The 15,711-nt window shown below is 39.6% G+C and overlaps 1 protein-coding gene and 1 pseudogene across 7 annotated transcripts in view; both read right to left on the bottom strand.

Annotated features, from left to right (window-relative positions):
* The window catches only part of GARRE1 (granule associated Rac and RHOG effector 1), a 144,603-nt gene extending 130,056 nt beyond the window's left edge, over positions 1–14,547 (bottom strand). Inside the window, exons 1-2 of one of the 7 annotated variants that reach the window (XM_069082653.1) lie at positions 14,268–14,547; positions 8,439–8,518 (exon numbers count right to left, since the gene is read on the bottom strand). The gene's annotated coding sequence lies outside the window, so the exon portion shown is untranslated. Of the gene's footprint in view, positions 1–8,438; positions 8,519–13,832; positions 14,248–14,267 lie in introns of those variants that run through there. The other 6 variants (XM_069082652.1, XM_069082650.1, XM_069082655.1 and 3 more) reach the window with 6 other exon arrangements.
* Positions 140–11,351, bottom strand: LOC138157227 (small ribosomal subunit protein uS2-like; annotated as a pseudogene).
* Positions 14,548–15,711: the final 1,164 nt, after the last annotated feature.

Raw genomic sequence — 15,711 nt, 5'->3', positions numbered from 1 at the left:
TATGATTGAATAGCACTGAGCTATAAGAAACTGTGAAGGAGATAGTTTTAGAGAAACTTGGGAAGATTTCTATGTAATCTGCTACAGACTGAAGTGAGCAGAACCAGGAGAAAAATTTATACAAAAACAAAATTGTAAAGATAACCTACTTTTAATGTATTAGGAACTCTGATCAACACAATGACCAATTATGATTCCAAAAGCTCTTTTTTTTTTTTAAGAAACCAATGTTTATTTTCCATTAGCATTTTTCCAACACTATTAAAGCATCTGAATTTTAAGACCACTCTGTGGTAGTTCCTACCCACTCAATGGCCTGAGCAATAGGAGCCGCAGACCAATCCTCAGTAGCTGGCTGAGCACTCCAATCTTTGGTAGGGAACTGCTGAATGGGCACAGATGGCACCTGTACTCCCTCAGACCAATCAGCCACCTCTGGTTGAGTAGCAGTGAATTCTGAGGCGGGTGCAGTCCATTCACCCTGAAACTCCTCCTTTGTCACTGCCTTCTCAGCTGCAACCTGCTCTTCCTTTTCAATCTCCTCTGGATCCCTGTAGAAGTAAAGATCAGGCATAACCTCCCATGGGTGTTCCTGGGAGATGGTACCACACATCTGCAGGACTTCATAGGCCAGCATCCACCACATCAGACCCACCAAGTGAGCTCCCTTGTTGTTACATGGAACAGCAATGTCCACAAAGCGAAGTGGGGAGTCTGTGTTGCACAGGTCAATGGTCGGGAGGTCAACATACGATGCTTCAGTCAGAGGCTGGTGATCTGCCCAAGGATCAGTGACCACCAAGAGGTGAGGCTCCCTGAAAGCTGCCTGAACCTGGTTAGTGAAGGTGCCCGGTGTGAAACGTCCAGCATTAGGTGTGGCACCAGAGGCAGCAGCAAATTTCAGAACACATCACTGGCCAGCGTTCCTGGATGAGATGACACTAATATCAGCTGGGTTTTCAATGGCAACAATGGCATGAGCTGCCAGTAGAAGTTTTTCACAAGTTCTCTTCAAATTAATGATGTAGATGCCGTCACTCTTTCTTTTGTAGATATACTATTCCATCCGGAAGTCCAAATTGGTGCCACCCAAATGGGTTCCTGCAGCAAGGAAGTTACGACGGAAACCAAGAACACCACCACATGGAACCCTCTTTGGGGCAGCACGGATGAAAGAGGCTACCCCATCTCCTAATAGAGAAGGGATACGAGTACAGATTGATTTTTTGGACGGTGAGGAGGGACAACATGGACAATGCTGCTATTTGTTTTCCTTGACTGTACTATACGAGTTTGTAGCAGGGGATTTTGCTTTTCTTTCTTTCTCAATGAGGACTGAGGGAAATTTTCCTTCAGGGGAAAATAAAATTCAATTTTTATTTTCATAATGGGCAACTCAGGAAAAAAATTTAAATCAGCTGAATCAAATAAGGGTGTACTCAATGTCCATTCTTTTGACTATCTTCCTCCTTATATGAAGTAAATCTTTTGTTAACTGTCGAATGACCTATGAATCTGTCGGTCAGTCAGTAAATAACCACACATTAAGCACCTAAGTTGGGCAGCCAGAAGCTCAGTGGATAGCATACTGGGTCTGGAGTTAGGAAGACCTGAGTTAAAATCTGGCCTCAGACACTTACTAGCTTCATGACTTTGGGCAAGTCAATTAACTTCTGTTTGCCTTAACCTACTAGAGAAGAAAATGGCAAACCACTGCAGAATCTTTGCCAAGAAAACCCCATGGAAAGTGTGGTCCTGGGTCAAAAAGAGTTGAACACAACAGAACAACAAGCATCTAAGCTCTGGGGACACAAAGATAGGCCAAAACCTATGTATAAACAAGAAATACACAAGAGAAGTTAAGAGATAAACAAAAAAGGGAGGTACTAACATTTAGGTAGATCGGGATATGTTAGATATAGGATTTTATAAGATATACAGGCAGTGGGGCATAGAAATCTATCTTGCCCTACAATAAAGTAAGGAGAGGGATGGAGTGGGGAATATATGAGAGGGCAGACTGCAAAAGGAGTTATCAGTATGCTGCTTGCCATCTTGGAGTGCGGGGTAGGGGAAGGATGGGGAGAAAATTTGGAACTCAAAATCTTGTGGAAATGAATGTTGAAAACTAAAAATAAATAAATAAATTCTGGAAAAAAGTAAACGAAGATAAGATTTAAGCCAGGACTTGAAGGAAGTCAGGTAAGTCAGGAAGCAGAGATGAGGAAGGAGAGAATTCCAGGCATGAAGGACATCCCATGAAAATGCACAGTCAGAAAATGGAGTATTTTGGTCAAGAAAAAGCAAAGGTGGCCAGTGTCACCGGATTTTGTTCCACTATAAAATCTAAAGTGTCAGGGGACTTCCCTGAAAGCAGTCCTAGCCCAAAACTCTCTCTCAAAGAGAAGATTCCAGAGGAATAGAAAAAAATCACAAATGGTACCTCTAACAAATAAAAGACAAGCGAGAAGATGTTAGATACTATTAACTCATATGCTTAACTTCTCTTAAGTATAAAATGTTTATTTATTTATTGTCTGTACATACATCAAGGGCATACATGAAGACATGACAAGAAAATAGGTAGCCTCTTATTTCTGTTTTGTTTTTATACAACTGTTACTTTCAAATATATCTCTCTCCCCTCCCTTGCCCAGAGAACTATGCCTTGTAACCAAAGAGAAAAAGCGAGAAAAGAAAAGCAGCTAATTAATACTAACCAACTCATCAATTGAATCTGAAGATATATACAATGTAGGATATCCATAGCTTCCTACTCTTCAAAAAAGTGAGGGGAGTGCATTTTCTTTTTTTCCTCCAAGGCCAATTGTGCATAATTATACAGCAGTTTCTTTTCTGTTATCTCTATATTATCCATATTATTTTCCTGATTCTGTTTACTTTGCATCAGTTCATATTAAGTCTTCCCATGTTTCTCTGCATTTGTCTTTTCCTAAGGTACAGTAATTTGCCATGATATTCATGTACCTCAATTTGTTTAACCATCCCCAATCTATCAACATTTATGTTGCTTCCCATTCTTAACTAGTATAAAAAGTGCTATGAATGGGGCGGCTAGGTGGCTCAATGAGTAAAGCGCTGGCCCAGAGTCGGGAGGACCTGAGTTCAGTTCCGGCCTCAGACACTTAACACCCACAAAAAAAAAAAACTAGCCGTGTAACCTTGGGCAAGTTACTTAACCCCAACTGCCCTCCAAAAGGCAAACAAAACAAAACAAAAAAAGTACTATGAATATTTTGGGTACATTTAAGATCTTTTTCTCTTTCTTTGGGGTATATGACTAACAGTGGATTTCTGGTCCAAAAGATATGAGCATTTTAGCCATTTTTTCCGTATAATTTCAAGATGCTTTTTAGAACAATTGTATTAATTCAAGGTTCCACCAATAATGTATAAGAGTGCTGATTTTTCCATAGTCTACAATATTAACTATTCCCATGTTTTGTCATCTTTGACAATTTTCTGAATGTGAAATGAAACCTAAAAGTTGTCTTGATTTGCATTTCTCTTAGTATTATATGGAGCAATCTTTTATACGGTTGTTAAAACAGAATGACTTTCATAGTCAATTTTCATCTACAGACTACATCCTTACAGTAACAATTGACAGAGAGACAAGTAATATGTACTATTTATTGCTTGATTTTTAAAGACTGAAAAGTGTGTGTGTGTGTGTGTGTGTGTGTGTGTGTAGAACTGAATAAAAAAAAGGGTATTTTGCTGTCTTGCTATTTAGGACATTTTGCAGCATTCTCAATGATGTTAAGCTGCTCCCTGATGCAGACATACTTTTTTTTTTTAATAGTTACTTTGGTGGTGATGCTATATAGCCCATAAATAACAAAATACTACAATTCAGAAGAACCAAAATTGTGGGTAATTCAAAGGGCAATGGAAATACTGTGTTTAAGTTAGCTATAGCACATGATGATTTGCACACAGAAGGGAAGAAAATAAGCATTTATACAGTGCCTAGTATGTGCCAGGAACTGTTGAGAGCATTTTACAAGTATTATCTCATTTGATCCTCACAAATTCTCTGCAAGATAGATGCTATTATTATCCCCATTTTGCAATTGAGGAAACTGTTGAGACAAACAGATGGTGACTTGCCCAGGGTCCCAAGGCCAGATTTGACCTCAGGCCTTCCTGACTCTAGGCACTCTATCCACTTGCCATCAGCTGACTCTAGGCCACATATGTGCTATAAAAATTATCGGAAAAGGAAGTGGGCTGGTTACCAAGTGAGAGCTAATAGCATGATGCTGCTGTACTAGTATCCACACAATTTTTTTAAATTTCATTTTATTTTTTTGTTACATTTTAAGTTCTGAACCATCTCCCTCTATTGCCGTCACACACTAGAGAAGGCCACCATTTCACATACACACAAAATATCATATGTACTGGGCATACTTCCATATATCAGTTCTTTTCTCTGGAGATGGATAGCATCTTCCTTCATAGTTGATTTGAGTATTTTCAATACTTAGGAATAACTTGGTCCTTCACAATCGTTTCTGAACAATATTGCTGCTACTGTATACAATGTTCCCTTGTTTCTGCTCACTTCATTTTTCATTATTTCATGTAAGTCTTTATATGTTTTCTAAAACCAACCAGCTCATCATTTCTTACAGCACAGTAGTGTTCCATCACAATCATATACCATAACTTGTTTAGCCTTTCCCCAACTGCTGGGCATCCCCTCAATTTCCAATTCTTTGCCACCATAAGTAAGAGTTGCTATAAATATTTTAGAACATACAGGTTCTTTTCCTTTTGCCCTAATCACCTTGGGAAAGAGACTTGATAGTGGTATTGCTATGTCAAAGACTATACAGAGTTTTATAACTCTTTGGGCACAATTCCAGACTTCTCTCCAAAATGGCTGGATCAGTTCACAGTTTCAACAATATTAGTGTCCCAATTTTTCCACATCCCCTCCAACATTTGTCATTTTCTTTTTTTATGATTTTAGCCAATTTGATAGGTACGAGATGATATATCAAAATTGTTTTAATATGCATTTCTCTAATAAACAATGATTTAGAGCATTTTTCATATGGCCATATAGATACAGGAAATGGTTTTCGGGGTTTTTATTTTTGCTTTTTTTTTTGGAGGGCAATTGGGGTTAAGCGACTTGCCCAAGTTTTATTGTGTTAAGTGTCTGAAGCTGGATTTGAACTCAGGTCCTTCTGACTCCAGGACTGGTGCCCTATTCACTGCACCACCTAGCCACCCCCATCCAGGAAATGTTAAAAGAAATTAAGTCTTCCAATGAATTGGGTAGCTTCTCGAGAATATTTATGGAATTATGTGGAATAAAAACCACAATGATAAGAAGGAATGTATATGTCACATTATAGACCAGGTAAGGATGAACATATATAAAATTATTATCTAACAAAGGAAAGGAGACTCAGCATCAGAAGTTTTGAGGTGTGCAAACATTTTCAAATTATTTCTGACAAAAATGATTAGCATTTGGGTACCTGAAGAAAAAAGTTTCTATTGTCTGGAAACCATTTGTGCAGAACACTTTGCTCCCAGATAGTAACAGCTAAGTATTACTGTATATAATCTAAGAAAAGAGGAACATTTACCAAATGTAAAAAGGCTGCATATTGTAGTATTAAGCGTACTAACATTGAAGTATGAATACCTGGATTTTAGTCTTAGTTCCTATATTTATTAGCCATTTGACAATGACAAGACATGTAATCTTTCTGAGCTTAAATTTCCTCCTTTATAAAAGGGGTATAATAATATTTGTACTACCCACTTCAAAGTGTTGTCAGTGAAAGAAGCATTTTCTCGTCTTAAAATGCTCAAATAAATATGAGCTATTACAAAGTAACTGTTTACTACCTTGGAACTAATCAGAGGCTTGAAATGACCTAATATTCACATAACTGCATCTTCATTTATTTGAATGAACAATATTAGGATAGGTAAAGGAACTGACCCATGATTTCATTAGTACAAGGAACTGCCAGGTAAGGAAAACTTCCTCTATCCAGTCAAGTCAACACCTTCTCTACAATTTATAGTCTTAAGAGAGTTGCCTAGAGTACAGAGTTTAATGACTTGCTGCTGGCACACAACCAATATGAATCAGAATCTCCAGTGTTCTCAGCTTCTAAACCAGCTCTCTATCCTTTACACAATAAGGTCTCTCTAGAGCAATATTTGTCATTCAGTCTTTTAGTACTGTTTTGAGTCTTTGTGACCCTGACTTGAGCAGGGACACACAGTTAATGTCTGAGTTCATATTTTTAACTCAGATCTTCCTGACCCTAAGCCTGGCCCTTTACCCACTGAGTCACCTAGCTGCTTCCAGAGCAATATTAACTAATAGTAAAATGTCCATAGTAGAAAATCTAGCACTAAATATCCAAGGTAATAATTAACATGCCAATACAAATTAAATAACTAAACATTTGAAAGTCTAGAACCAACTCAGAAATTGACATAGGCACACTAACAGTAAAGATGAATCTACTTGACTAACTACATAAGAATGCTCCTTAGTTCTAAAGGCCTGTTTAAAGACCTGTTTAAATTTCTCCAATATAACAGCTATATGTTAGTTTAAGTCCTTCTATGGGGAAGTGGCAAAGAAAGTTCAGGTCATCTCCCTATCAGATACTATCTAAGTACTTTTGAAATTCTTTATTCCAACATAGTACTGATCACAAGCAGACTACTTTTTTCATTTTATTAAGTGTTTTTAGTCCCTTCTTCAACCCTGTCTTTACAAAGCAAAAAACAAAAGATACCTGACCATAACAAACCAGCCTAGACATAACAGAATGATCATAGCTGATAATCGATTATATAGCTCTTTAAGATTTTTATAGTACTATATACATATACATATATATATATATACACACACTTTGTAACTCATTTAAACTTTACAAAAGTTTTAACAGTTTATGAGGTAGAGACTAAAAGTAAAATTATCCTCATTTTACAGATGGGAAAATTAAGTCTCAGAGAGGCTATAATTTTTTTTATGGTTACACAGTTAAGAAATGACAGAGGCAGAATTTGAACCTAAGTCTCCCTGACTCCAACTCCAATGCTCTTTTCACCACAACATATTTCTTCTAATCTATTTCATTATTAAGTAGCATAAGATAATTTTTCAAGATAATATCATCACCAGTCCCAAATCTAAAAACCTTCCCCACTTTGATCAATGCTCACAGCCAACCCAATAAAAAACCATTAGTCACCCATCCACCAGAAATATACTTCAGTCCATAAGAAAGTCCATTTGTAGGAAAAAATTTCTATTTCAATACAGCTCTCTGAAAGAATATTTGATCATTTATTTCATCTGAAACTGCAAATTACTATTCTGATTAACATTTTTATACTATTTTTGACCAGATATTATACTAAATATTTTCTAGGATAGTAGTAACTGGGTCAGATTAAAAGATTTACAATAACAATTTCATATGTTTATTAAAAACCCACTGAAGATATCCATCCACATCCACTATTACAAAACAGGTTACTGCAGAGTTCAAACATCAACTTTCCTTTTTCAGGGTCTTTTACAGATGCAAAAATATCTCTTATTTGTCTATATATAAGCATATGTGAACATCAATCCAGAATACAATGAAGATGGTTTGGACATCTTAGGTTAAGAATATCACGTGCAAAAATCAAACATGTACAGTGTACTAAGAGTTTGTTATTCCTTGTCTACTTGAGAATCTGTGTGAGTTTCCTTGATTCTTAGCACTAGAGTCCTTTACCCACTTCCTTTAACCTCCCCCTTAGGCCCCAGGGAAAGACAGAATGAGGGATTGGGGGAAAGGAATGGCAAAATCTAAAGCTGAGGAAGTTTAAACAGTTGAAACCCTGGAGGTTTAATAAGTAGTAATGTAATCAGTCAAAAAGCATTTATTGGGGTGGCCAGGTAGCACAGTGAGTAAGAGCACTGGCTCCAGTGTTGAGAAGACCTGGAGATCGAATCCCGGGCTCAGACACTTAGCACCGACCCAGAAACACCTGGCCGTGTAACCTTGAGCAAGTTACTTAACCCCAATTGCTTAAGGGGCGGCCAGGTGGCTCAGCGAGTAAGAGCACTGGCTCCAGTGTCAGGATGACCTGGATCAAATCCGGGCTCAGATACTCAGCACCACACCCAGAAATAACTGGCCATGTAACCTTGAGCAAGTTACTTAACCCCGATTGCTTAAAAAAAAAAAAAAAGCATTTATTAAGTGCCTATTATGCACAGGCTAACTGACTGGGATACAAAGGCAAAAAATAAAACAATCCCTCCTCTCAAGAAACTTACATTCTATCAGAAAAGATAAAAGGTATATATGTATGTATATACAGTATATAAAATAAATTCAAGGAAGCTAGAAAGAGTGGGTACTCACAGGAGGATGGGAGGAGTGAAGATGCAGAAAAATTTCATGTCAAATCTTCGTGCTTAAACAGAGTCTTGAAGGAAGGGACTCTATGAGAGAAAGGTAAGGGTAGATATAGATTTTGGCCAGTGCAAAGTCAGAAACTGAAGATGAGTTCAATGTGTAAGGAACAGTTTGTCTCAACTGTATAATGTTGGAAGGGAAGTATTGATTGAGTACATATGATGAGGCCATAAAAATAGGTTGGAGCCAAGCAGTGAAGGACTTTGCCAAACAGAAAAGTTTACGTTTTATCCAAGAGACAACAGGTAGTCACTGAAGTTTCCTGAGTATAGAACTGATTTGGTCACAACTTCATTTGAGGAAATGCTTACCTTTTCAAGAAGGCAAGAGGAGAGGGAGGGAGAGAATTTGGAATTCAACATTTAAGAAAACAAATGTTAAAAATTGTTTAAGGGACAGCTAGGTGGTGCAGTGAATAGAGCAACAGTCCTGGAGTAGGGAGGACCTGAGTTCAAATCCAGCCTCAGACACTTGACACACTTACTAGCTGGCTGTGTGACCTTGGACAAGTCACTTAACCCTAACTGCCTTACCTTCCCTCCTCTCCCCTCAAAAATTATTTATACACGTAATTGGAAAAAAATTTAAAAATTTTTTTAAATCCTTCATTTAGGGGTGGCTAGGTGGCACAGTGAATAAGAGCACCAGCCCCAAAGTCAGGAGCCCTGGGATCGGTTCCAGCCTCAGATAGTTAACACTCACACAAAATAACTGGCTGTGTAACCTTAAGCAAGTTACTTAACCCCAACTGCTTTAAAAAAAAAAAATCCTTCATTTGAGGAAAATCACTTTTAGAAAATGGACTGGGGCTACTAGGACCACAAGTGTCCAAAAGTTTGTAAAACATACACATTTCAACTCAATTTTTCTTTTCTTTTTTTGAGTCTGGGTTTTCCTAGAGTGGAGAGGCAGCAGCGACCCACGGGTTCAATACCAGTACAGATCAATATGTAAGTTTTGACCTCCTCCATTTCTAACCTGGACTGATTTGTCTCTCCATAGGCTGCTCCCACCATTCACCATATTACAATTAGTCAAATCCCCACCCCTACAGCCCCCCAGCCCCACTTTTAGCCCTACTGGATTTGAGAACACTTATACTCAAGTGATCTATCAGCCTTTCAAGAGTATCAGTGCCCCAATAGCAGGAATTATAGGGGTGTACCACTTTACCCACCTCAATTTTTTAAAAGATCAGATGTAAAAAGTTTATGTGCAATCATAATAGTTAGATCCTTTAAGAAACCAAAGATAGTTTTCCCAGGCTCAAACATTTCTTTTCCATAACCTTTCTCTAGTTTTTCAGTCAATAGATTCAAATATTTAAACAAATTTCAGAGTTTAGGAAATAATGCATATAGCTTATAAACAAGAATGAATGTAAGCTCCTAGAGGAACTATTTTTATTTTTATATTTGTATCCCCAAAACATAGAACAGTGCTTCGCACAGAGAAACTTAATAAATGTTTGCTCAAATGAATTTACATTTATCCTATAACATGAAAAGTATTATTTACTATTGCAATTAATCAGCATCAAATGATCAAAGAAATATTTGTTCTCCCCATTTCCAGTCAAAGTACATATACAAGTATTAAAAATCTCATATACTGATGACTTAGGAATTTCTCAGACCAAGAAAAACTGCAATCTACCTAGTCCTGTATTGCTAACAATATGGAGCCATTAAATCACCTTAATAATAAAAAGATATGTTACTTGGAAACTGGGTACCAAAAAAAGCAGACTTTCACTGTTTATTCATGCTTACCATTGAGAGAATATACAGACATACCTCGTTTCCTTGCTCTTCACAGATAACTGAGTTTTTTATAAATCGAAGGTCTGTGGCAACCATACATCAAGCAAGTCTGTCTGTACCATTTTTCTAACAGCATGTGCTCACACTGTGTATCTATGTCACATTTTGGTAATTCTTGCAATGTTTCAAACTTTTTCATTATTATTATATCTGTTATGGTGATCTGTGATCAGTGACCTTTGATGTTACTATTATAATTGTTTTGAGACACCGCAAAGAGTGCCCATATAAGATAGTAGACTTAACTGATAACTATTGTGTATTTGACTGCTCTACCAACTTGTCATTGACTGGTCTCCTTGGGTCTCTCTATTTCCTGAGATATAACAATATTGAAATTAGGCCAATTAACAATAGCCCTTAAGTATTCAAGTGAAAGGAAAAGTCAATAGATAAAGCAAACCTTATTATTGTCTAATTTTAAAATTGCCATAACCACACCCAATCTTGAGCAACACCACCCTGATCAGTAAGCTGCCATCAACATTGAGGCAAGACCCTCCATCAGCAAAAAGATTACCACTCCCAGAAGGCTCAGATGATGGTTAACATTTTTTTTGGCAATGAAGTATTTTTTAATTAAGGTATGTACATCAGGTTTTTTTAAACATACTATTACACACTTTGAAAGACTACAGTATAGCATAAACATAACTTTTATATGCACAGGGAAACCAAAAAATTTGTGTGACTCCAATTGAGGTGCTACTTATAATTAAAATCACAAAATATTTTGTGCTGTACCACACCCTCTCAAGATTAGCTTTTTATTCTACCAACTAGCCACAGTAGCAGTCATATCTTTAGTCACTGAGAAAACTTTCAAAGGTTCTCTATTATCATTCAAGACCCTCTACAATTTGGCTCCAAACTACCTTTCCAGATGGTTCTCAAATTTTTCCACTTCAGGTCAAACAGATCACTCACAGTTCCCTGAAGATACTTCCTCTTTCCTTTCCTTATGCCTTTGCTCATGCCACCATGCCCTCTGTTTGTCACTTCGACTCTCAATCTCTGGCTTTTGAAATCCTGTCATTCACTGCCCAGCTCAAATATCACCTCTTGTAGGAAGCCTTCCATGATCACTCCAAGCTGACATGATCTCTGCTTCCTCTGAGTGTTGGCAGTACTTTGTTTATACCACTCACATCTATCACATTTTGCCTCACCATAAAAAACTGCTATGTGATCTTGGACAAGCCACAATCTCTGACCTTCATTTTCCTTCTTTATAATCGGGGAATACCTATGTTAGAAAATTGCTATGAGAATCTACTAAAAAAAAAATTATGTAAGGTGCCCTGTGAACCTTAAATGTAATGTATTATTATGATAAATGATTTTTAATTGAAATCAACAAACAGAAGCAGCATGGTAACATGGCAAGAGCAAGTACAGCCAATCTGGATCCTAATCCGGGCTCTGCCATTGACTTGCTACATTACCCCTAGATAAGTCATTTAGTCTATGTTGTCAAATTTTATAAAGATCAGACTGTGCTAATGCCAACCAAAAAAAAATTTTAATCAGAAAAAAAGTGTACTTTGGCACAGCAGGACAAATCAATTCTCCATTCAAACCAAATTTATTTTCCTACAGACTCAAAAGCTCCACTATACTAACCCTGACTTAAATCAGGCTTAATCAGAAGAACCACTTATGAAATTATTCAGCTTAAACATTTAACTAGTTAAAAAGGATAATAGCTGAAACATGGTCCGTCTTCCACAAATATGGAGATAATTTTAGATTGAAAAACTCTAAGCCTGCCAAGGGAATATGAGAAGACTTTTCTATCTTTGTCTCCAATGTTAACCTACGTATTTGTGTGCAAAAATAGAGGTAGATTAGTATCTTAAATGCTACAAGGAAAAGTGACTACTGCAAACCTGAACATCTCACATCGAAAGGCAGTTACTCATCAAGTCTCTGAGAAAATAAAATCAACCAATGAAAATATCAATAAATTACCTAAGCAAAATTAAAAAAAAAAACTCAAGAAACATTTGTTTAAAGATTCCCCTGGATATTTTGAGTAACTTCTCTTAGAAAAACTGTAAAGGGGAAGTACAGACTACATCCACTCAAAACTCGAACTATCTTAACATATATAAAAGCAACAAAATACAAAGGCATTATCCCACAAACACACCCGCACACACAGAATTAGTAACTGCTTTGGAACTTTAAGTCTGCATCTGGCAAATTCTAGAGTGGGTATAAACAAAATTCTTATCATGCCAAGCAGAAATGTTTAGTTTACTCAGGGAGTACTTCAAGCAGGCAGTATTAGGAGCAGGGAAAGACTTACATTCAATTAACCCTTTTCTCAGGATAGTCATTCATTGCACAGTCAGTGCCTTTTTAAAGACTCCTCACTACTAAAACTATGAATTTATACTCAGGCATTGTTTCATACACAGACAAGGGACTATATCCTAGTACACACTTAAAACCCTGGAAGGCCAGACTTCCTACAGTGCATTTTGGTGCTCTCAGACACCACAAAAAGGGCAGTATAGAAAAATGCAATCACTACATGGACCAGCACATGACACGTTTGAACACGCCTAACTGGAACAGGAAAAGCACGTTCCCTTTGCTATGCAAAAGGAAAAGTGTCAGGATGTGAACTAGAAAAGAAAAAACAGTAAGGTGAAATAGGTTCAGAGGTATAAATGGCAAAGTGAAAAAAAAGTTGACTGCTTAAGAAAATAATCTAAATACTGAAGAAAGAGTAAAGGGAAAAACAGAGGAAGGTACTTAAAATCCTACCCATCCCCCAACTGGCATCATTCCTATTTTGACCAGCGAAACCATCTAAAAGATGGCCACTCCTCAAGTAGAAAGTTGTTGGGTTTTTTTGCTTTGTTTTCTTTTCTTTTTTTTTTTTTTTTGGAGGGGGGAAGGCGGAAAAACCACAAGACTAAACAAAAAAAACAAGTTTCTCTACGTCGGGTACATGGAGTTCTCCAAATCACCGATCAAACACAGGGGCAGCACAGTTCCATGGGATTCCCTGGGAAACATGCCCTTTAACCAGAACGTGTAAAGGAATACTGAAGTAACATGCAGCTCTGAAAGCTCTGACTCCGGTGTTCCAGGGAGTACTACTTTGGAAAAAATTAAGGGCTTCTCTTCTGCGGGAGAGGAGAGACGGAGGAAGGGAACTTGTGTGAAACTTGGATAAGAGCAGGTATGAGTCACCCTACATAAGAAAGATATACATATATTTTTGACCCGGTGCCCTGGTGATACACAATGTTTATATAGTAACCCGGCATGGAAGGGGTAAACCTGCCACCCAACAACCCTCAGTCGCCCTGGTCCCTGATAGACAGGAGGGGGTCAGGAGACAGACCAAGCCAAGGAAAAGATAGGAGATTGTGAGGGAGCACAGGAACAAGAGGGCCGAGTCCTGCCTCTCTTCCTTAGAGAAGCTCTCAGCAAAAACAGGGCTAATAACTCCTCTGCCCCCCACCCCAGGCCCGCCCCGTTCCCAAAGTACCCTCCACACCCAGGTTCCAGGGGCTCCTTGTGGTTGCGGGCCCCCACCCGTGTCCCTCCGCTCGCCCGTCGAGTGCAATGACAGGTGTCAGCGGGAGGCTCAGTCGCTTCGAGTTGGTCTTGGCCCCGCACTGCAGTTCTCGGCTCCCCGACCCTGGTTCCTCTGGAGGGGTAGGGATGGGGGGGCGGGGGGCTCACAGCAGCCCCGAGATCGGCCCATAGCCGGGGCCGCACAGCCCCTCCCGGCTTCCGTCCTTTCCCGCCGCCCCCCGCGGCCCCGGCCCCGCGGAGGAGACGAGCGCAGCGTAGCGCATACCGCCGCCCCGGGTCTCTCCTCCCTGAAGACAGGGACGGACCGACCGAAGGAAAGATGTCTTGCCCTACAAAAACCCAAGGCCCGACCCCTACCCGACTCCCAACCCTGCCTAAAGATTCAGCTCCTCACCTGCGACGCGTCCTCGCCCCCCGCGCCCGCGACGGCCAGTCTGTATACACCGGAAATGACGTCACTCTCCCAGCCCCGCCCCACCTTGCGGCTGCTGGCGGCCCCTGAGGCTCACTGACTGACAGACTGGCTGGCTGACCGAAGCTGGAGAAGGGGCGGGACGGAGGCCAGGACCGCGGGGGAGGGGAAGCAGGGCGGAGGAGGGGGATGGCAAAAAAGAGCGAGCTGCCTGGAGGCGGTGCCCCGAGGTGGGAGGGGCACGCGAGGATACTCTGGGGTATCAGGTTGGAACTGCAGATTATGGGCTGGTCTAAGGAGAGCGAGGACGCTCTTCCCGTTCCCCTCTTTCTCACCCTCCCCTCAACCTGGGGGATTCCCCTCTCTCATCGGTTGTCCCTGACTCGAAATACTGGAACCAGAAGCTGTCAGATTCTGAAGTCTGGGATTTAATAAATCAAACCTCCTCCCTGCTCCCAGTTTACAGAAGAGGAAACTGAGCCTTAGGCAAAAGCAGGATTCACACCAGGAGGCCTGGGCCGGAGCCTGATTCCCGGCCCTCGGCGCAATCTCCAGCACACTGCAAGTTAAATACACTCTAACATTCAATCAATAAGTGAACATTCTTTAAAAAGAGCCTACTAAGACAAAAGTGGAAAATCTCTGTTTTCGAGGAGTGTAAAATTGTTCCCGAGGAGACGTGTGTGTGTATACATACACAACCCGTACATAAATATGTATACACAAAATAGATACAAGGTAATCTCGGAGAAAGGAGGAAAGGCTAGGGAAAACATTAAAGTCTTCAAGTAGAAGGTGGCGTTTGTCGGACGCTTGAAGGAGAATAGGTATTCTAAGAGGCAACGGGGAGGGGAAAGTGCATTCCAAGCATGGGGCAACAGCTGGTGCAAAGGCTGTGAAGATAGGAGATAACTGTAGGAGGATCGCTAAGAAAACCAGTTTGGTTGTATCATAGTGTACGCCAAAGGCAGTAATGTGTGATAAGGCTGAGAAAATAGGTTTGGACCAAGTTGTGAAAAGGTTTTAAATGTCAAAGAAAGGGATTTATATTTGATTCTAGAGATAATAGGGTGCCGCTGGAGTTACTGAGTAGGTGACATGATCAGAACCGTGCTTTGGTAAAAATCTCTTTGGCAGCTACATAAAGAGGTTGGATTGGAGTGGAGAGAGATGAGTCAGAGAAACCAATTAAGAGGCTACTTCAATAGGCAATAGAGATGATGAGGGTCTGAACCAGTGGTGGCTAAGCAAGTCGACAAAAGGGGTAAAGATGCAAGATGTGGCTGCAAAGGTGATAAGACTTGCTAACTATGTGTATAGAATGAGAGATAGTGAAGATGAATGAATGAACATTTATTAAGGCCTTACTCTGTATCAGATACTCTGCTAAGACACTGTGCTATTGTAAAACAAATACAAAAAGAGA

The sequence above is a fragment of the Petaurus breviceps genome, unplaced genomic scaffold (assembly GCF_028583685.1).
Source record: "Petaurus breviceps papuanus isolate PSGF00001 unplaced genomic scaffold, PetGlider_PUasm1.0 171, whole genome shotgun sequence".
Classification (NCBI taxonomy): domain Eukaryota; kingdom Metazoa; phylum Chordata; class Mammalia; order Diprotodontia; family Petauridae; genus Petaurus; species Petaurus breviceps.
This window is presented reverse-complemented; position numbering and strand designations above follow the sequence as displayed.